The sequence below is a fragment of the Jaculus jaculus genome, chromosome 5 (assembly GCF_020740685.1).
Source record: "Jaculus jaculus isolate mJacJac1 chromosome 5, mJacJac1.mat.Y.cur, whole genome shotgun sequence".
In the NCBI taxonomy this organism is placed as follows: Eukaryota; Metazoa; Chordata; class Mammalia; order Rodentia; family Dipodidae; genus Jaculus; species Jaculus jaculus.
The window spans coordinates 113,811,318-113,833,027 of record NC_059106.1 but is presented as its reverse complement, the minus strand read 5'-3'; the positions used below and the strand labels follow the sequence as shown (position 1 = coordinate 113,833,027).

Below are 21,710 nucleotides of genomic sequence, written 5' to 3'. Positions count from 1 at the left end.
CCCTTTCTGCCTCTCTCTTCCTCTTTCAAATAAATAAATAAAATAAAATATTTTATTTTTAAAATTTTTTAAAATTTTTATTAGCATTTTCCATGATTATAAAAAAAATCCCATGGTAATTCCCACCCTCCCCACCCCCCACACTTTCCCCTTTGAAATTCCATTCTGCATCATATTACCTCCCCTTCACAATCATTGTACTTACATATATACAATATCAACCTATTAAGTACCCTCCTCCCTTCCTTTCTCTTCCCTTTATGTCTCCTTTTTAATTTACTGGCCTCTGCTACTAAGTATTTTCAGTCTCACGCAGAAGCCCAATCATCTGTAGCTAGGATCCACATATGAGAGAGAACATGTGGTGCTTGGCTTTCTGGGCCTGGGTTACCTCACTTAGTATAATTCTTTCCAGGTCCATCCATTTTTCTGCAAATTTCATAACTTCATTTTTCTTTACTGTTGAGTAGAACTCCATTGTATAAATGTGCCACATCTTCAATATCCATTCCTCAGTTGAGGGACATCTAGGCTGGTTCCATTTCCCAGCTATTATAAATTGAGTAGCAATAAACATGGTTTAGCATGTATTTCTAAGGAAATGAGATGAGTCCTTTGGATATATGCCTAGGAGTGCTATAGCTGGGTCATATGGTAGATTAATCTTTAGCTGTTTTAGGAACCTCCACACTGATTTCCACAATTAAAATATTTTAAAATAATAATTCATCTGTGTGTGTGCGCACATGGGCACACACCATGGCTTGCACACAGAGGTCAGAGGACAACCTCAAGGTGTCTGTCCTTTAACTGTGGTTTTCGCTGTTGCAGTCATCAGCTTAGCTGGCCTGTGAACTTCCAGATTTTCTTGGCTCTTTCCCCCATTACTGTAGGTGCATTGGGATCAAAGACAAGTGTGTGGACCACTTTTATGTGGGTGCTGCAAAGTATCATGCTTAGGTCAACAGGCTTGCAAGCAAACACATCTGTCACAGTCAGCTTTACGTTGCTGGGATAAACTTCCAAACCAAGCACAATTTATTGGAAGAAGGGATTTACTGAAGGTAAATCTAGGAGAATTTCTGTAATGGTGAAAAAGAGAAAACCCACCATCAAAAGCAAGAACAAAAACCAAACAGGTAGCCAAACAGCAGAGAACTCAGGCAGAACCCAAGCACTCTGCATTCCTTAGGCTGGAATTCAGATCTGCCCCCTGTGTCACTTTAGGGCTGGATGCAGGATAAGCCCACAGTGACACCTTCTCCAGCCAGGTGTCTGGAAATCCTATGGGGTATATCCATTCAAACTACCATAGCATCTAACCACTGAGCCATTTCCCTTGCTGCAACTTCAGTTTTTTTTTTTTGTTTGTTTGTTTTTTTGTTTTGTTTTTCGAGGTAGGGTCTCACTGTGGTCCAGGCTGAACTGAAATTCACTCTGAAGTCTCAGGGTGGCCTTGAACTCACAGCGATCCTCCTACCTCTGCCTCCCGAGTGCTGAGATTAAAGGTGTGTGCCACCACGCCCGGCATATTTTTTTTTTTTTTTTTTTTTTGAGGTAGGGTCTTACTCTGGTCCAGAATGACCTGGAATTAACTAGGTAGTATCAGGGTGGCCTCAAACTCATGGCAATCCTCCTTCCTCTGCCTTCCGGGTGCTGGGATTAAAGGTGTCACCATGCCTGGCTCAGTTTTATTTTTAAGGTTTAGAGTGACTTTATTAGATTAAGAAAAGGAAAAAGGAGGAAGTGCAGACAGCTCCCACCATGAGGGAGGTGAGAATGGGGAAAGCCTGTCCTGTGACCCAAATTGGGGTCATTTATAGATTCTGAATGGAGGCTGAGCTAACCAGCCATGATGCCAAGTTTGGGGGCTGAGATTAACCAAACACAATGTGAGGATCAGACTTAAACCTTTCAGGAATCTTAATTGTAGGAAAGAGGAACTCTTTCCCAGGGATGGGCTCAGGTTGTTTATGGAAAAATGGATCTCAGGAACTCCTTTAGGTAAGAGATAAGGAGAAGCCCAAATTTTCTCTTGATCTCTAGCAAAGTGGAGACTGCTATGGCAAGCTGAAGGACATTCCTGCTTTTTATTTTTGGGATTCAGTCACCCTAAGCTGCCTCAATGACCTTTCTGAAGAAGTAACTCTAACTGCCTTTAATGAACTGGGCTGAAGACAGATGTGATTTCTTTAAGCTGAGTGGGGTTGTTGGGCGTTTATTGAAGTGAGCTTCACATTTCTGGTAGAAAGGACCTGACCAAGAGCAGTTGTGGGAGGAAAGGGTTATTTTGGCTTACAGACTTGAAGGGAAGTTCCATGATGGCAGGAGAAAATGATGGCATGAGCAGAGGGTGGATGTCACTTCCTCGCCAATGTCAGGTGCACAACAGCAACAGGAGAGTGTGCCAAATACTGGCAAGAAGAAGCTGGCTATAGCACCCATCAGCCCACTCCCAATAACATACTGCCTCCAGGAGCCTCCAATTCCCAAGTTGCTACCAGCAATGGACCTAGCATTCAGAACACATGAGTTCATGGGGGGGGGGACACCTAAATCAAACCACCACAGTGTTTTAATACAGGTAAATTGGCTAGGCACTGTAAGGTTTTTAATGTGTTGCCCTTCAATAGTTGTCTGAATGGATGTTCCCCAATAGATTCAGGAGCTTATGAAAGCTTGTAACATAGATCTCAAGCTTGGCTGAAGGAGGTGTCACTGTGGGTGGATCCTTAGGTCTAGCCCTAAGTTGTGTTTGGGGGGCAGATCTGGAATTATAGCCTAAGGTATGCAAGAGCACTCTGAGTTCTGCTGGGCTCTTGGAGTGTGGTTGCTTATGGTACTGGTGATTGTATTTCTGTCTGCATGGACCTTTGAAAGGGGGACAAGCTTCTTCTGGCATTATGGAACTCCCCCTGGGATCCGTAAGCTTCAATAAATCCTGTTCCACCCATAAACTGTGCCTGGTTTCGAAGTTCATCCCAGCAATGTGAAGTTGACTAAGATACCTTGTATCCAAAGAAATCCCAGAATTCACTTAGCAAAAATATCGTGGGGGTAGCCAGGGTCAAAGGGTAGTACCAAAGAGCCACTGGGTGCCATTAGGGGCTGCCCAATGTATTTCTAGCCTTAGGACCCATTCAGTAGCAAACCACTGTGATGGTTGGAGGATAATGATGTTCTGGTCTATGGTAAAAGGGAACCTTTTTATTTAAGTGAACTTTGGTTAGAATCATCCACATATATGTACACCAGATTTGGAAATAACCATCATGATATCTATGATCGTTTTCCCTTAATGTGGAGCTCTAACTATTGGAGAGGGGGTAAACATACCCTAGAATTTTGTTGGCTTCCTCTTTTACTATATATGTCACCAAAAACTCTCTATAAATGTAATTTAGCTAAGGTGGCAACCAGACTTATCCTATACCAACATACACCTGTAGATTTTATATCATTCATTGACATAAGCAAGAATAAGAGGAAATAACAAAGAGCTAACCATCCTGACACTCCATGTCCTATTTTGAGATTGCCTATTTGTTTTTACCTAGAGAATTTACAGTGAGTGAAAATCTTATCCATGTGTGATACATAAGGAGACAGAGTCTCACCTGTGTCTAACCTGGTTAGACTTTTTCCACAGAATATGAATTACACCTGTGCTTATGACCTTATGGCACAAAAGACAGGATTTTATCTGTGTCTAATTTAAGATGAATTAAGATTAAGTCTATGTCCTTATATGATAAATTTAATGCATCTTTAAGAGCATGTAAACAGATGAGAACACTTTAATTTAGGCATGGGTGTTAACCATCTTTCTTATAGGGCTGTTAAGAGAAACCACACCTAACTGACTCATCCCATTATAAATTGACAGAGAGGCAAGCTCATTGGTATAGTTCAGTATCAAAGACTTAGCCATCCTACTATCACTGGACATTTACAGAGAAACATTCCAAGCAGAAATGCTTAAAATTAAGCATTTTTAGCATGAATATTTAGTTTTTAAAGTTTTCCCCTTTTGGAAAGCTCTTTTTGTGTCCTTGTTTATTTTTGGTAAACTTAATAGGCCATCCATATAACACGTATAGCATCCCTTTATTTCCTGGTTATACATTTCTCTCTTAGTGTTTAATACTAAGCAGGTAGCCAAAATTTAATAAAGATGTAGTTTTGGAGATCACTAATGGCTCTTCAAGGGAGCCTCTAGGGACCTGGGAGGAGCACTATGGCTTCTCCAGTACTGGTGTTACCTGTTAGGACGAATCAGGGCCATGCTGAACAAGTGGTCTACCCTCTTTTGGTAAACCCGAAGGACCAATTTTCCTCTGTTGTGCCTCTCCTGTTGCAGATTGTACACCACTTTTTTTTTTTTTTTTTGGTGTCTTCTTGATCAGGAACACAGGTGACTTATCAGAGGGCCAGTGTAAAATACATTAGCCGTGTCCTATCACCTCCTGTGGCCTTTTGACCTGGGAGCAGTGGCCAAAATGTTGGGCTTTTTAGCCCTGCTGACTCCCGTTAGTTTTGGCTTCTACATATGGTTATTAAAGCAATAAGAAAGGCAGTTACACCAATCTTGAAATGTGTTAAAGAATGGCATAAAAGCCTAAAGTCATTCTATCTAACATCTAGGTTTAGTTGTCCTGTGACAGTGTAGGCCATATCTGAAATGTAGAAAGCAGGCATGTTTTATCCTTTTAAGAACCTAACAGCTATAAGTATCATGGCAAATATAAACCAGTTGATTTGACTTAGAAATTGTATATCAGGAAAAGACAAGATAGCACAAAATCTTTGGCATCTGTGTTTGAAAACATACCAATTACCCAGGGAAGGCTGGAAACAGAATGTTGGATAGCTTGAGACCATTTTTCTGAGTCCATAGTGATGGTTGAAGATTTGAGACGAGTTCCAAAAGCCAGCACAACAGTCCAAGCAGGAATGTAAATTTCTTTTAGACTAGCATTGAAAAGTAGCATTTAGAAAGCAGGTAGAAAGAGAAACCACAATAGTATCCAGTGCCCAAGAGGAAGAAAGTTCTAGAGAAGACATCCTCCCAGTTTTCAGGCCAATCACTCCAATGTGAAATGAGAATTTTTGGGTTCTTTGTCAATATTATCAATATGCCAAGACACCAAAAATTCAAGATACCCTGGATTCGTGTCTTATGAATTTAAAGAATTAAAATAAATAGACCAGAGAGTAAGGTCTAGAGAGACTTCATTAGATTAGGAGAAGGAAAGAGGAGCAACTTCAGTGTTTTTAAAAAATCATATTCATAATGTTTTGTAACCAGTAGTAGTATTTAATGTCAGAAGATTTTTATCACCCTCCACCCCCACAAAGAAGATGCCTGCCTCTCTCCTTTCCCGGGAACCACTGATCGATATTCTGTTCCACTGGACTTATCGAACCTAAGCACTTTTTATAAAGAGTTACATACTGTGTAGCCTTTTGTGTCTCACTTTTTTTCACTCAGGATGTCTTCAAAGTTTTTCCATTAGGTTACATCTATCAGTACTTTGCTCTTTACATGCCTTAAAATATTCAAGTGTATATTGTACCACATTGTATTTATCCATTTATTGGTTGATAGAAAATTGACTTATTTCCACAAAATAGCGCTGTTATGCTGTCATGGTATCACAGGCCTGTAATTGCAACACTAGGGAGTCGGAGGCAAGAGGATTGTAACTTTGACGCTAGCCTGGAATACTTAGTAAGATCCTTTCTTGGACCAAATCAAACCAAAGCAAAACCACAACAAAAAAGACTAGTGCTACTAGGAAAATTCACCTGAAGTTGCTGTGTGTGCCAACTTCAACTCGCTGGGCGTAGAGGTGCAAGTCTTTAATCCCAGCTCTTGGGAGGCAGAGGTAGGTGGTTCACTATGAGTTCGCGGCTAGCCTGAGACTACATAGTGAATTTCTGGTCAGCCTGGTAGTAAGAACCTACCTCAAAAACAAAAACAAAAACAAAAACAAAAACAAAAACAGAAACAAAAAACAAAACAAAAGCAAAATAACAAATGCCAACTCATTTTCCCATGAGTCAAATTGCTGAATAGTCTCATTTGGATTTGAATTCCACCGCCCCCCCCCCGGCCCCACCCACAAGAGCCCCTGAATTAAGGTCTTGTTCTCTGGCTTAGCATATTGGGAGGTGTGGTGGAACCTTTAGGAGTTGAGATCCTTGTGGGAGGAAGTTAGGTCATTGTGGGTGTGCCTTACAAGGGATTCTTGAACCCTCAGGCCCTCCTCCTCCTCCTCTTTGTTCTGTGCTTTACGGCCTCCGCAACATAAACAGTGTGCTTCTCTGAGCTTTCTGTTATGACATAGTGACTCACCACAAGCCCCAAAGCAATGGGTCCACTTGACTATGGTGTGAAACCTCCAAAACTGTGACTTATATTTATGAAGCTGATTTATATTAGGTAGTTAGTACAATAATGGAAAGCTGACTTATACATTGAGTTACATGGTTAACTTAATGTTTACATTTTTTTTTCCCCCGGTAGAGTCTCACCCTTTAGCCCAGGCTCACCTGGAATTCACTAACTATGTAGTCTCAGGCTGGCCTCGAACTCACAGCAATACTCCTACTTCTGCCTCCCAATTGCTGGGATTAAAGGTGTGTGCCACAATGCCTGGCTTATGTTCATATTTTTGAGGAGCTATTATAATATTTTTCATAATGCTTTCACCACTTTATCTTGCTCCCAGAAATGTATGAGGGTTTAAGTTTCTCTGTGCTCTTATGAACATTGTGATTCTGATTTGCATTTTCTGAATGTCTAATGACATCTTTTCATGTATTTAATAGTCCTTTAAATAGCTTCTTTGGAGCAATATCTATTCAACTTCTCTCACTTTAAACACTGGGATGTTTGTCTCTTTGTCATTGTACTGTAAGATCTCCTTTGGTAGAGGTTTGGAGGGTGGGGTCAGTGGAAAAAGTGCTCACTGCTCAAGCTTGAGTACCTGAGTTCCATCCCCAGACTCCTGGCACAAGCTGTAAACTATGGTCAGTGTCTGGAGTCTCAGCATACTGATGCTGATGGCAATAAGGGGAGAGGAGACAGGAAAATTTCCGAGAATTTTGAGCAAGGTGAACACAGTAGGGCGAGACTCCAGAGGAGAAAACGTGCCTCAAATAAGGTGGACAGGAATGATGAGACTGAAAGTTGTCCTCTGACCTCTACTTGTGTGCCATGGTATACATATGCCCACACACAAATAATAATAATAATAATAATAATAATAATAATAATAATAATAATAAAATTAAAAAGGAGTTCACGGCACAGGAGAGATGGCTTAGCAATTAAGGTGCTTATCTGTAAAACCTAATGATCCGAGTTCGATTCCCCAGTACCCATGTAAAGCCAGAGGCACAAAGTGGCACATATATCTGCAGTTCATTTACAGTGGCTAGAGGCCCTGGTGTGCTCATTCTCTCTGTTTGCAATATATAAATAATAACAAAATAAATAAATTTTTTTAAAAAAGCAGTTCCTTATATATTCTTAACTCTGGATCCTTCTCAGATGATTTGCAAGTACATTCATTTCTGTGTCTTCATTTTATTGATATTGTCCTTTGATTTATGGAAGGTTTTAATTTTTGGTAAAGTCTGATCTATCTTTTTCTTAGTTGATGTTTGTGTGTTTTGGTGGCATTTTAAAAAAGAACTAGTGTTTAATTTAAAGTCATGGTGATTTACAATGTGTTTTTTTTACAAGAGTTTTGTAGTTTTTCCTTTTTCCTTTCTTTCTTTCTTTCTTTTTTTTTTTTTTTTTTTGAGGTAGGGTCTCACTCTAGCCCAGGATGACCTGTGGTCGTCCTACCTCAGCCTCCCAAGTGCTGGGATTAAAGGTGTGCACCACCACACCTGGCTTTTCTTTTTATTTACTTATTTCAAAAATATTTTAGTTTTTATTTATTTTGAGAGACAGAGAGAGTAAGCAAGCACTAGGGCTTCTAGCCACTGCCAATGAACTCCAGATGCATGTGCCACCTTTTGCATTTGTCTTCTGTGGGTCCTGGGGAATTGCACCTGGGTCCTTTGGCTTTGCAGGGCAAGAACCTTAACCACTAAGCAATCTCTTCGGCCATTTTTATTTTTTGATACTTTCATGCATGCATGTCATTCATTTTGATCCTACTTTTCCTCAGTTATCCTCTCATCCCTCTCCCACTAGAACTCTTTTTCTTCCCATGCATTCTCCATCCTATTTTTTCTTTTCATTTTTTTATTAACAACTTCCATGATTATAAAATCTCCATCCTATTTTTATGTCTTTGGAATTCTTTTTTTTAAAGATTTTACTTTTTATTTATTTATTAGAGACAGAGAGAAGAAAGGAGAGAGAGAAAGAGAAAGTGAGAATGGGTGCACCAGAGCCTCTAGCCACTGCAAATGAACTCCAGACGCATGCACTCCCTTGTGCATCTGGCTAACGTGGGACCTGGAGAATTGAACCAGGGTCCTTAGGCTTCACAGGCATGTGCCTTAACTGCTAAGCCATCTCTCTAGCCCCAGATTTCTTTTTTGACTCACCAAGTTACATTAGATTCACTTGCATGATCATGGGTGGGAGGTTATTTTACTGGAGAATGAGCAACCTATCAGTGGCTACACTACTATAAGACACGACTCCCTGTCACCTAGCAATTATCAGTTGGCACTAGCTACTCTGGGAAGTGTGGAGTCTCGTGAGCCCCTCCCCCATCCATGATGAACTATTGACAGGTTCATTATTGTGCAGGAGACAACATTCCCTGTGAGTTCATGAGTGTAATGCCAATGCTGTGTCCAGAAGACAGCATTCCGTTAGCCCCCCTTTCCCATACTTCTGCTCTCACATTCTTTCTAATCCATCTTTCCTAAGGTTCCCTGAACCTGGGAGGGAGATGGTTTATATGTCATATTTAGGGCTAAGCACACACTTTATCGTTTGATCTTGGTATCTTTGCCAGCTATATATCTCTGCATTAACATCTGCTCTTTATATAAACTTTATTTATTTGAGAGAGTCATTTTGACTGGATTTAGAATCACCATGAAAATTATTTGGGTATGTGGATGTTTCCAGAAAGCTTTAACTGTGAAGAGAAGACCCACCCTGAATGTGTATAGCACCATCCCATGGTCTGGAGTCTTCAACTGAATAAAAAGGAGAAAGCAAGCTGAGCACCATATTCATCTTTTCCTGCTTTCTGACTGCAGACACAATGTGCCACTCTCCTCACACTTCTGCGCCATGCCTTTTCTGCCATATTGGGCTGTGTCCCCTCAAACTGTAGCCCAAATAAACTCATGCTCCTTTAAAAAAGAATTCCTTTCCATGTGCAGTGCTAGAAATCAAACTTAAGTTCCTATACACACTAGGCAACATTCTACCACTGAGCCACATCCCAGTCAGCAGCAACAATTCCTATGAGATCTTTTCTCTGCTAGTCCCAAGGAGAGTGATGCAGTCATGGGATGGCAGGACAAGAACTGGGCAGTGGGGTGCCGGGGTAACCATGAAGAGGGAGGTGGGTCTGTGGACTGCTGTGTCTTTGTGTGCTGGCTGTATGATCAGTTCTGGCATCTTTATGTCACCACAGGGGGTCTTGGTCTACACAGGTGGCCCTTGGGCCAGTCTTATTGTTTGGGCCCTGTGTGGCCTCCTGACCATGCTGGGTGCCCTGTGCTATGAGAAGTGGGTGCCCTGGTTACTGAATCTGGGGGAGAGTATGCTTACATTTTGTGAACCTTGGGCTCCTTGCCTACTCTCCTGGTCATCTATATATTCATGCTGGTAGGTAGACCAGCTGTCATCACTGGTGTCTCTCTGAGATTTCCTGAGTTTACACTGGCTCCCTTTTATCCTGGCTGCACCTCACTGTCCCAGGTTGTGGTTGAGTGTGGCTGCTTCTTGCAACCTGCTGTGGATGCTGGTCAACTTCTAGAGCTTATGACTATCCACTATGCTGATGGACTTTTGTACAGCTCCCAAAGTCTTCTCATTGTTGGTCGTCACGGTGAGTGTGGCTGTGGTACTGGGCCAGGGACATGGCACAAAGGAGCCCTGCTGTTTGCCTTCCACAACACAGCACAGCAGGCAGGGCACGCTGGCCTGACTTTCTTGCTTTTTTTTTTTTAATATTTTTTGTTTCATTTTAGTTTATTTATTTGAGAGAGAGAGAGAGAGAGAGAGAGAGAGAGAGAGAGAGAGAGAGAGAGAGAGAGAGAGAGATTGAGGGGCAGAAAGGCAGAGAGCGAGAGAATGGGCACGCCAGGGCTTCCAGGCACTGCAAACGAACTCCAGACACGTGCGCCCCCTTGTGCATCTGGCTAAAGTAGGTCCTAGGGAATCAAGCATGGAACAGGAGTCCTTAGCCTTCACAGGCAAGCGCCTAGCTGCTAAGCCATCTCTCCAGCCCAGGCCTGACTTTCTACCAGAGGCTGTGGTCCTATGACAGCTGGAACATCAACTGTATGGTGAAAGAGCTCAAGAATCACAGGGTGAGTCCATGATGCACCTCTAGTTAGTGCAAGTCTAGTTACCCAAATTTGGGGTGCCTGAAATCATGAGCAATCCACTTGGGGACATGTGTTTCCTTCGTACAAGCATGGAGCTTGTATGCCAGTCCATATGTTTATGTAATTGTAATAATGACTTTTCAAGAAAGCAGACAATTTGAAACTCACACCTAGGGTCTCCTCTTCCTGTTCTGTGAGGTAGGTAGCATTGCCTCATTTTTCACTTGGGAAAGTTGAAGAATTATTCAGAATTCAAACTGTTAGGAAGAGGTCACGCTTGATGCCTCTTTAGAGGTCTCCTGGAATTGCTCCTTTCCGAATATTGTAGTAGTTACATAATCCAGAGTTGCTGGCCTCTGTCAGCCACTTAAGGACATAGCATACTTTGGGAACAAGCCAGTGCTGCCCATTTACTCCACCTGTGAGTCTGCTGACTAGTCAATGTGCTAATAGGTCTGTAGGGCCACTTGGGGCTCGTTTGGCGGCATTTGGATCTTTGGCCAGTAGTATCTATGGATACTAACAATTTGATATAAATGTATTTGCTGGGATAGTCTTTGTTTTACTTTTTGTTCTCTTTTTCCTTTGCAGAAGTTTCAAATTCACAGGATGATAACTGCATCTTTTGTTCTCACTGAAATGACTTGGGGTCATTACAGCTTTCAGAATTTTGACAGAGGTTATGGGGGGGGGCAGTTTGAGAGAACAGCAGCTAGGAGACTGAAGTCCAAGAGGAAAGGAGGGAGAGAGGGAGGAAGAGACAGACACTTGGGTGTTAGAACACAGATGTGGTTGCTTTAAGACATCATTCTATACAGGCCTAGGCAACCTTAAAATATAACTTTACTGTCTTATCTAGTGTCTTCCTGAAGCATATCCCCCAGCTCCAACCCTGCCAGGAGCAGGAGAATAGCTTCTCTCATCTTAAAGGAACAGTGGCCTTTAAAAAGAAAATCTCCCATTCTCTGCCCATTGCTTCTGGTGACTTCTCTTCTGTAGTCTCTGTCCTGCCTACCCCCAGTAGTAACAGGGACACCTTGCCTCTCTTTCTGCCTTTGGGACCCTACCATGCTCTTTCTTAGTGTACTAAGTCCCTAATAAGCCTTTTTCCCTCCAAAACAAATGGGTCTCTGTTTCTCTTAAGTGAACCTGTCTTAAAAAAAAATCTTTCTTGGGCTGGAGAGATGGCTTAGTGGTTAAGTGCTTGCCTATGAAGCCTAAGAACCCCTAAGCCTAAGGTTCGAGGCTCGATTCCCCAGGACCCACGTTAGCCAGATGCACAAGGGGTGCACATGTCTGGAGTTCGTTTGCAGTGTCTGGAGGCCCTGGCATATCCATTCTCTCTCTCTCTCTATCTGCCTCTTTCTCTGTTGCTCTCAAACAAATAAAATAAAAATAAACAAAAAATTAAAAAATCTTTCTTTTGAAACATCTTGTTAATAATAATAAACATTAAAAAATTAAAGAAAATATTTTTCATAATATTACACTGAAGCCTCGATTTTACTTTTTGTATATAATTTATTTTCTTCATTATTTTTTGTCTATAAAATGGGGCCATGGCAGTAGCTGCTCTGCCCACCTCACAGGACTTTGAGATTTCTATGGTATAAGCACAATTGGCAAACAGCTTGGGTAACTTTCAAATGAATGGGTAGCATATACTCAGGTTGTCCACAGCATGTGCTGGAGCTCCACAGCAGAGGTACAGGCCTCTTCCATAGCAATAAAGTCTCCTTGGCCAGTTTAGATCCTGAGCTCCTAGCTGGGTTGGGGAAAGAGGAGGAAGTCTAAAGTTGAATGAGACAAGCTTCCATACATGCAGTGGGGATCAGCAAGCATTTCTAAGAAGGATCCAAGAATTAAGACTTAGGTCCTGTCACAACTACTCAGTAGTCTTGTGGTACCATGAAAACTTCCATAAACAAAGGAGTGTGGCTGTGTGACAATAAAACTTTATTGACAAAATTAGGTAGTAGGATGGAATTGGCCTTGGGTAGTGTTTGCTGATTCCTGCCATATCCAGAGCATTTCAAGAAATATTTTTATTATTTATTTGAGAGAAGCAGAGAGACAGAAAGAAAGAGGCAGGCAGAGAGAGAGAAAGAGAGAGAGAGAGAGAGAGAGAGAGAGAGAGAGAGAGAGAGAGAGCAAGAGCAAGAGAAAGAGAAAGAGTAGGGGCATACCAGGGTCTCCTGCTACTGCAAATGAACTCAGAGGTATATCCTACTTTAGGCATCTTGCTTATATGGGTAATTGAACCTTGGCTAATAGGCTTTGTAAGCAAGCACTTTTAACTGCTTCTCTCCAGCCCATCTAGAGAATTTTGTTGTTCTTAGGACCTTGCTCTAGCTTAGGCTGACCTGGAACTCATTATGTAGTCTGGCTGGCCTCACAGTCACAGCAATCCTCCTACTTCTGCCTTCCAAATGCTGGGATTAAAGGCATGTACCACCATACCTGGCATCCAGAGCATTTTGATGAACATGGGTTTCAAAGTAAAATCTATGCTAGTGTTTAGAATACCAATACTTGAGATTTTGACACTAGGAGGAATCTGTTTCTTTTGTACCTTCTCCCACCCAAACTATAAAACTTTTGTCATATCAGAGGTGTCTTTATGTCCAGATTTCATGGGATTTGAATGAAAGACTAAGGTTACAAGATTAAAATCAGAAAATCTCACTGTTCTTCTAACAATATTGGGCAGAAACCTGTCCATGGCACCACTTAGGACTCTGACATTGTCACAGTTTTGGTGACAGTTCCTCTCTCCTCCCTACTCCATCATCCCTCTGTAACTCCTCTGCTCTGATTCTGACTAGTGCCACCCAAGGCCTTCCAGCCTGGTTTCCTGATTGTATGTCCCTGCTGTGGGCATTGTGATCTCATGGAAGAAGAACCTAGAGCTTCCAGGGCCTGGCTCAGTGCCCTGTGGTTAGCTAGCACAGCGCTGAGCTTCTTCTAGAGGCCTAGAAAGTGTCCATTGGCTAACATGCACCTCTTCTTTCTCCCTGACCCAACATTAGAACCTGGTATTGTCACTGATGATTACTGTCCCTCTGGTCACCAGCCTGTATGTCCTGGTTAACATCAGTTATCTGCTGGTGCTTTCACCCCATGAGATCCTCTCCTCTGATGCCAAGGCTGTGACCTGAGGTGAGCAAGTCACATTGTATGTCCCTTGGTTGCTGTACAGACATTCCAGCATGGGGAAGGATGGTGGTTTGAGTAGATTTGAACTTGACTTGTTTTTTTTTTTTTTTTTTTAAGGTAGTGTCTTGCTCTTGTCCAGGCTGACCTGGAATTCACTATGTAATATCAGGCTGGCCTCAGCTTCACAGTGATCCTCCTACCTCTGCCTCCCAAGTACTGGGACTCATGGTGTGTGCCACCATGTCCAACTGCTTGCTCTGTTTTTGAGTAAGATGCCATGGCTCCCTTCCAGGTTGCTACTGGAGTTCTTTCCCTTGATTTTTCATCAATTATCTTAGGAACAAGGTTTTATGGTCCTGGACCTGGTGATCTTAGTGATCGCATTGTCAACATTTGGTACTGTCAATGGGACATTCTTCACTGGTAGCCTCATGTGCTATGCAGCAGCAAGAGAGGGCCACGTGGTGAGAGACGGTGTCTGGGGCCAGGGAAGGTGGTGGGGACTGCAAGAGGCATGCTAAAAGTCCTGCCAACAATGTATTCTCTTGCCTGAATCTTGCATTTAATCCAAGACCACTTTTTCATTCTGAGAATGGGCCACGAACATTCCATACCTCTCAGTTTTAACCCCAATCTCTTTGTGTCCAAATTTCAGGTCAATTATGGCACTGGCCCCACAGTGTGGAGGGTGGAAGTAATGAGAATATTTGTATATAGGTCTGGGGAGATGATTTAGTTAGTAAGGTGCTTGCCACACAAGTCTGAGGAACCTAAGTTCAGATCCCTAGCACTGAGGTAAAAGCCTAGTGTGGTGATTTCTAATCCTGGGCTGGGGAGATAGGGGGATGCAGGGGTTTGCTGGTTAGCTTGTTTGGTTTAGTGAGAGACTCTACCTCAAAAACTAAGGTGGAGAATGACTGAGGAAGATACTTGATATTGACCTCTGGCTTCCACCCACACATATGCATGCACACATGTACAGATATACATACGTACATAAGTGCATGTGCACACACAGACACACACACAACTATGAATGAATATTTGTGCATAGCTAAAGTAGAGAGGCCATGGAGAGAAGACTCAGAGGCACACAACAGCCTCATTCCCCAGAGACTCTGTCTCTCTTAACTTTTTCTAAAATCTGAGAGAAAGAGAGAGAGAGAGAGAATGTGAGAATGGTTACACCAGGGCCTTCAGCCACTACAAATGAACTCCAGATGCATGCTTTACTTTTTGCATTTCACTTTATGTGGATACTGGGAAATTGAGCCCAGGTCATTAGGCATTGCAGACAAGTGCCTTAACTGCTGAGCCATCTCTCCAGTCCTCTCTTAGCTTTTACTGTAATAATAATAATGTTGAATAGCAGACAACCCCATACATTAGTGGCTTGCAACATTTAATTGCTGCTCCTTGTGTCATTTGTGGCCCTCTTTGGGTCTTTATTACTCTGGACTGAGTCTGTTCCTACCTAAGGGACCCAGTGTAGGCAGCAGAGTAGCTCCTGTGGTGTGATTTGTGATTTGCCTAATGCAAGAGTCAGGAGTTTGAAACACCAAAGCAAACCATGCAAGCACATTTAGAACCTTCGCTTGTCCTTCCTGCTCACATTTCACTAGATGAACATGCAACACAGCCTGGCCCACATCAAAATGATATTCCTGCTACAGAGGTAGACAGGAGACTAAATATGTGGAGGACAGTAATACAGCCTTATCCAATAATCTAAGGTGACCATGAAGACCTATGCTGAGGCTGTGGTACTAGAGAGTGTTAAGTTTGGCACACTGGTGTTTAGGGCATGTTTGGCAGAGGAGAGAATGCCTTCTATGTGTCCCTGAAGCCTCTATTACACCTGCCTTTTCTTTCAAGCCCCAACTGCTATTTATGATTCATGTGCATCACCTTACACCAGCTCAAGCTCATATTCACCACAGCCGTGGCTTTGGTCCTGGTTGTACCTGGAAACTTCAGAACCATTGTGAAGTTCTTGAGGCAAGTGAGACTTTCTCAGGATACACATCTATCCTCTAGACATCTATACAGCTACACACACACACACACACACACACACACACACACACACAATCTCACAAATGTACACAATGCATATATAATGTGTGTGTTCTTTTAGAGCTCCCATGAAGACATGCACACATGTGTATGTATATTTGTTAATTTTCTCATCAATGAAATTAAATACCTGATAAGAATCAACTTAAAGGAGGAAGGCTTTATTTTGGCTCACTGCTTGGGTGTATCATCAATTATGGCAGGGAAGGCATGACAGTGGGAGTGACTAGTGGCTGTGATGGCAGGAGTGCATAGCTGCTTGCTCACATCTCAGCAGAGAGAGTACAGGAATCTGGGCAGCGCTATAGACCTCAAGGTCCATCTTCCAGAGACTCACTTCCACCAGTGAGGGTTCACCTCCCACAGGCTCCATAACTTCACAAAATAGCACAACCAGGTGTTCAAGCACATATCAGTATGTGGGAAACATTTCGTATTTAAACTGTAATCACACACACACATGTACATATGTTTCTTGAGCTTCATGTAGGCACTTGCTCAAGTGCACATGCGTATATAAGCATGTGTGTACACACTGTGGGAGCTCAGCCTCAGGGTCCTCACAAAGACTTCTACATTTCAGCCATTCTCTCCCAGTCAAGTTTCCAAAATTAAATGTGGTTCTCTTCTCTTTTGCTCTGTTTCTTTAAATCCAACATAACAGATGTTTCACCAAGAAGTAACCAAAGTCAAGTGTTGTCTATCTCAGTTATTTCTTATTCCTTTATTCTTCTAGTAAGGTAATATTCAAAGGACAGGTAGGCATTGTAAATACTACATAGAGCCTTTGGGCATGGTATGAGTTTTTCATTTTTTAATCTGGGTTTGTATTCTGGAATGTGGCCCAACATGATTTTAAAGAACTCAGTGTAGACCCATACCAACCTGTTTAGGCATAATGAGTGATTGCATCAAAATGAGAAGACATTATAACTTGTTAATACTTCCCTCAAGATAGCAATCATGGGACTATAGTGATATCCATTTGTAATTTTCTGAGTTCATTTTTAAGAGAGTTGATAGGTAGATCCTTAATGTAGCAGGCGAGCATAATGTCTGGGTGGAGAGAGAGAGAGGGAGAGTTCTTACAATTTTTCAGGCATTGAATGTTCCCTTCCTCTGTTCTCTAATTAATTTGGAACAGGACATGTAGTGCTTGGTGTGATACTCTTAAGAACAATAAACAGACATGCTTTTTAAAATTTTCATCTCTTTCCCATGAGAAAGAATGAAATCATTATATGATGAGAATAAAATCAAGTCCATTGTGGGTATGGAGAGTGGGGGGGGGGGGTCTTCAGGTGGAGACTAAGGAATGTGACTGAGTCTGTCCCAGAACACAGAGAATCCAAAGATGATTCATCCCAATTAGGACCTGACATTTCCCAGTCTTGATGCCACCTCAAGAAATGGTTTGTTGTGGACCGTGCCTTCCCATTTAGATGGAGTTTTTTTTTTCTTTTTAAAATATTTTTATTTATTTATTGGACACAGAAAGAGGGAGAAAAAGAGAGAGAGAGAGAGAGAGAGAGAGGGAGGGAGAAAGCACATCCGGGCCTCCAGCCACTGTAAACAAACTCCAGACATGTGAGCCCCCCTGTGAATCTGGCTACTCAACTACAGACACAGGGGAGGGCAGAGGCAAGGGTTTGCTGGGGTGCTTAGCTGTCCACACATTATGTCACCAACCCTAAGGACACATGCAGGTTGGGATGGAGGCTCTACTTCGAGTAGGCTGGTTTCTGCAGCAAGCTCAGGCTTCCTTGAGAGTCTACCAGAATCTTCTACTTAAGAAACCCACACACTCTTCCTTTTCTTTGAACATTTGCTCTGGATGCAGCCAGGAGAGGGCCTCATCTAGACTTTTCCTTACAGCTTCTTATTCTGGATCACCTTTGGAACTACCACTAGCTGTCTCCTCTACTTGAGCATAAAGACGGAGAATATTCCCCAAACTTATAAGTCATCTCATTACTTCAGACATTCCAAAGGTTTTAGAGACTCTGCACCAGCAACTGGAAACACACACACACACACACACACACACACACTTATTTTCTGTTCTACCACCATTTTGAGTTGTGAATTATTGAGTAGACCTGCTCCCTAGGACATATCTCTTCTCCCTTTTCTCCTCCCCACTGAACAGCCTGTTTCAGAGAAGAGAAAATTATAAGAGTTGCTGGTCGTGTCCAGCTTTTTATCCAAGGAAGCTGTGGATTCACCTGAAAGCTTGCCAGGAAAGCTTTGAGCTATGGGTTTGGTGAAGGAAGAGGTCTCTTTTGTTCATTCCCAACATGGTCCTGGGCTTCTTACTGATCAGTAATGTTTAGTGAAGCCAAATAATGAAATATGGAACTAGGGAGATGTCTCAATGGATAAGGTGCTTGCTGTTTGGATCCCCAGCACCCATGTCAAATGCCAGGAACAGTGGTGTACATCTGTAATCTCAGTGTTAGGGAGGTAGAGACAGGTGGATCCCTAAGACTTATTGAGTAGCTATTGTAGTCAGCTCCATGATGCTGGGATGAACATCTAACCCAGACACATTTTAGGAGAGGAAGGGATTTATTTCAAGCTTACAGATCCAGGGGGAAGTTCCATCAGTGGTGGAAGAAGCTGCTTCCACACATTCAAGCAGAGAGAAATTAACACCAGCCAGCAAACACCAAAAACAATGAACACAAAACTCACAGCAAGACCAGAGACCCAGGCAGAGTTCAGACCTTTCTGCATACCTTCTTGCTGGAATTTAGATCCACCTCCAGCACACCTTAGGGCTGGATCTCAAGTTTTGCCTCCAGTGATACCTCTTTCATCCAGGTAGCTGGAGACAAGTTTTCATAAGACACCTGAATCTTTAGGGGATATGCATGCAAACTACCACAGTAGCAAACTATCAGAATCATGAGCTCTAGGTTCAGCAAGAGACTTTGTCTCCAAAAAAATAGATGAAGACTGACTAAGGAGGACACCCAATGTAATTTGGCCTCCACATGCACCTATACACATGTGTATGAACATCCACACACATATGTGGACCTACCCACATATGAACATGCATATACTCATGGACATCCCCTCCCACATGCCAAAAAGTAATAAAATATTTGTTCATGATAAGGAAGAGAAGTACATTGATCTACTTAAAGATGTACACCCATATCCGTCTTCTCCACAGCTCCTAGCCCCTAGGCTAGTTCTAGGGACTCTTCAAGTTTGAACAGCACTCCCCCAGCAGTAGTGGACGTTTTGCCACTGATGAAAAGCAGAGTGGGCAGCTGAACCAGGACCAGGCTTTGCTGTGCCTCCTGGACCCAATGAAATGGGCTCTTGTTTTGTGATTTATTTCCTCCATTGTTCCCCAGAACAGGCTGCATTTTGGCTCCTTGTCCCATTATGATTATTAGTAGGGTTGGTAGGGTTAAAGCCTGGTCCTTGGCAGACCTAAGAAGCTGGGCTTATCCACTGGTTCTCAGTAGACCAATTAAACAGACAAGCATAGTAAAAAGTAGAAAAAGGAGTTGGAATCAATGTGGCCACATTGGGAAGAAGAATAAACAAAGAGGTTCAGTAACCTCCTTTCCCCAAGGTCCATCTTTGGGGTCCTGACATAAGGTTTAGGTTGAAATAAAAGGCAAGAGATACAAGTAAGTAATTCCCCTTAAGGTGTGGTTCTCCCCATTGGCCTATCACTGACCTGTCATTGTGTTGACTCTAGTTTCTTCTGCAAGGTGGTCTGACAACTTGTCAGAACTGTATGAAGTCTCCCCTTTTGATTGTCACCAGGACCCAAGACTTTTCCTTCTCCCAGCATGAGACTCCTGGGGAAATTCAAATTTCTTGGAATTCATGTCTCAATAGTCTGAAAGCCATGAGAGGAGAAGATGTCTCTTTAGAATATCTTCCTTTCTTCTAGGACAGTTGCATGCTAGTAGAGACAAGTCCCCCAAGTAGGTTCTGAAAGAGCAGTGTGATGTAAGTACAACTTTTATTCCATAGGAATAAGTAGTTTATTCTGAGACAAATATGAGTGACCATGACTCAGGAACACACATTCTGGTTGCTCTGAGTTTGCTATACTGTGAAAGAGGTTTATTAACTTTTGTAGTCACAGAACAGAAGAAAGTCATATCAATACACTTACCAAATACATTGAACAGAACATCAAAGAGGCATACTAAAGTGGGGAAGCCTCTGCCATAGAATTCATGTGATGCCTTATAATGGTCTTAGCTTTGAGGTTGATGGAAACTAGAGGTCTGTTAACACATCCCAAAAGTGTTTTTACTTGATACTCAAAAGGATATTAAGTTAGATGCAGAAATTGGTGATAAATGGCTATCAGGGAGACTAAAGATAGGTAGCCTAAGATAATTTTGGCTCTCTACCTGCAACATTCAAATTATCTACAAGGAGGTACAGTCTGTGTAATATTCAACACAGATGTGGATTTTGAGGGGACTTCAGCTCATAGCAGCTCTTTAACCCTAGCTGTTGCCCAGCACACCTTCCCTGAACTGCCATCCCACTTCACAAAGTTGCCAATTGTGGGAAATGAGTATTTTCAGTGAATTGGTGCATAGAGTTTTCTAGCTTTGAGTCAATGTCATAGTCTCCATATTATTTATTTGTCTTATATAAAAACAGAGGTGAAATAGGAAGCATCATTGTTACAGCCTTCATGATGGAAAAAAACCTTTTGTGAGTCGTGGGGATAAGGACCAGGTGTCTTGTGCCTTCAAAGGAAGTGATGAGCACCAGGATGTATCTTGGCTTGGCTTTTCTTTCACCTTGAGCCTGGCCCATCAGCATCTGGATGTTTCTCTTTGGGGTGGAAGTCTGGTTACTTCAGTCCTTAAAAATCCTAATTATTTTGGCCATTTATACCATCATCTACTATTTAATGAGAATATGGGATATGGGTTTCACAGATCAATTTACACAAATTAATGTTATAATTAAAACTTCAAGCATTACAAAAGGATATAAAGTTAAATGTCAAAATTCCTCTACATTTTTCATTTTAGGAACACTTAGAATCCTTACCTCCTTCTAGAAAATTCCTATATACAGACAAGTAAACCATAGTGGAGAGTCCACTGCTATTCTGCTCATAGGGGAAATCCTGACCTGATCGGTTCTACCTCTTATTAGACTAGCCATATTCCTTCACACCTCCTTTCCCAGACCGGGCTCTGTGTTCTCTACAGAGCAATCACTAGGACCTATCTCCTTCTATTTTTAGGATGCCTTCTGAGCATATTGTTATTACCAATGTTGGTCTCTTTTTTGGTGTTTCCAGGTTCCTGGAACCTTATTCAAAGACTTTTTGAAACAGGCACACACAGATAGAAAAGTACCAAGAAATTTTGTTTGAGGGTAAAGTGAAAGTACTAAGCAGGGCAAGGGGGAGATCCATGCAAGACAGCCGCAGGCTTCTTGAGGTAGATTTCCCGAGAGCAGTGGAAGACTGTGTGGCTTCTTTCCGTGGGATTTAGGAGGAGGAGCTGATTACTGAGGGGCAGAGTTTGGATGGTTCTCTGTTTTTTATTTTATTTTTCTTTTTAAAAAATTTTTATTAGCATTTTCCATGATTATAAAACAATATCCCTTGGTAATTCCCCCCCCCCTTTCCCCTTTGAAATTCCATTCTCCATCATAGTACCTCCCCATCTCAATCATTGTACTTACATATATACAATATCAACCTGTTAAGTACCCTCCTCCCTTCCTTTCTCTTCCCTTTATATCTCCTTTTTAACTTACTGGCCTCTGCTACTAAGTATTTTCATTCTCACGCAGAAGCCCAGTCATCTGTAGCTAGGATCCACATATGAGAGAGAACATGTGGTGCTTGGCTTTCTGGGCCTGGGTTACCTCACTTAGTATAATCCTTTCCAGGTCCATCCATTTATTTTATTTTATTTTTTACC

General features: G+C 42.1%; 1 pseudogene; it reads left to right on the top strand.

Annotated features, from left to right (window-relative positions):
• Window positions 1-9,498: 9,498 nt before the first annotated feature.
• LOC101601043 overlaps window positions 9,499-21,710 on the top strand; it is a 36,600-nt pseudogene continuing 24,388 nt past the window's right edge.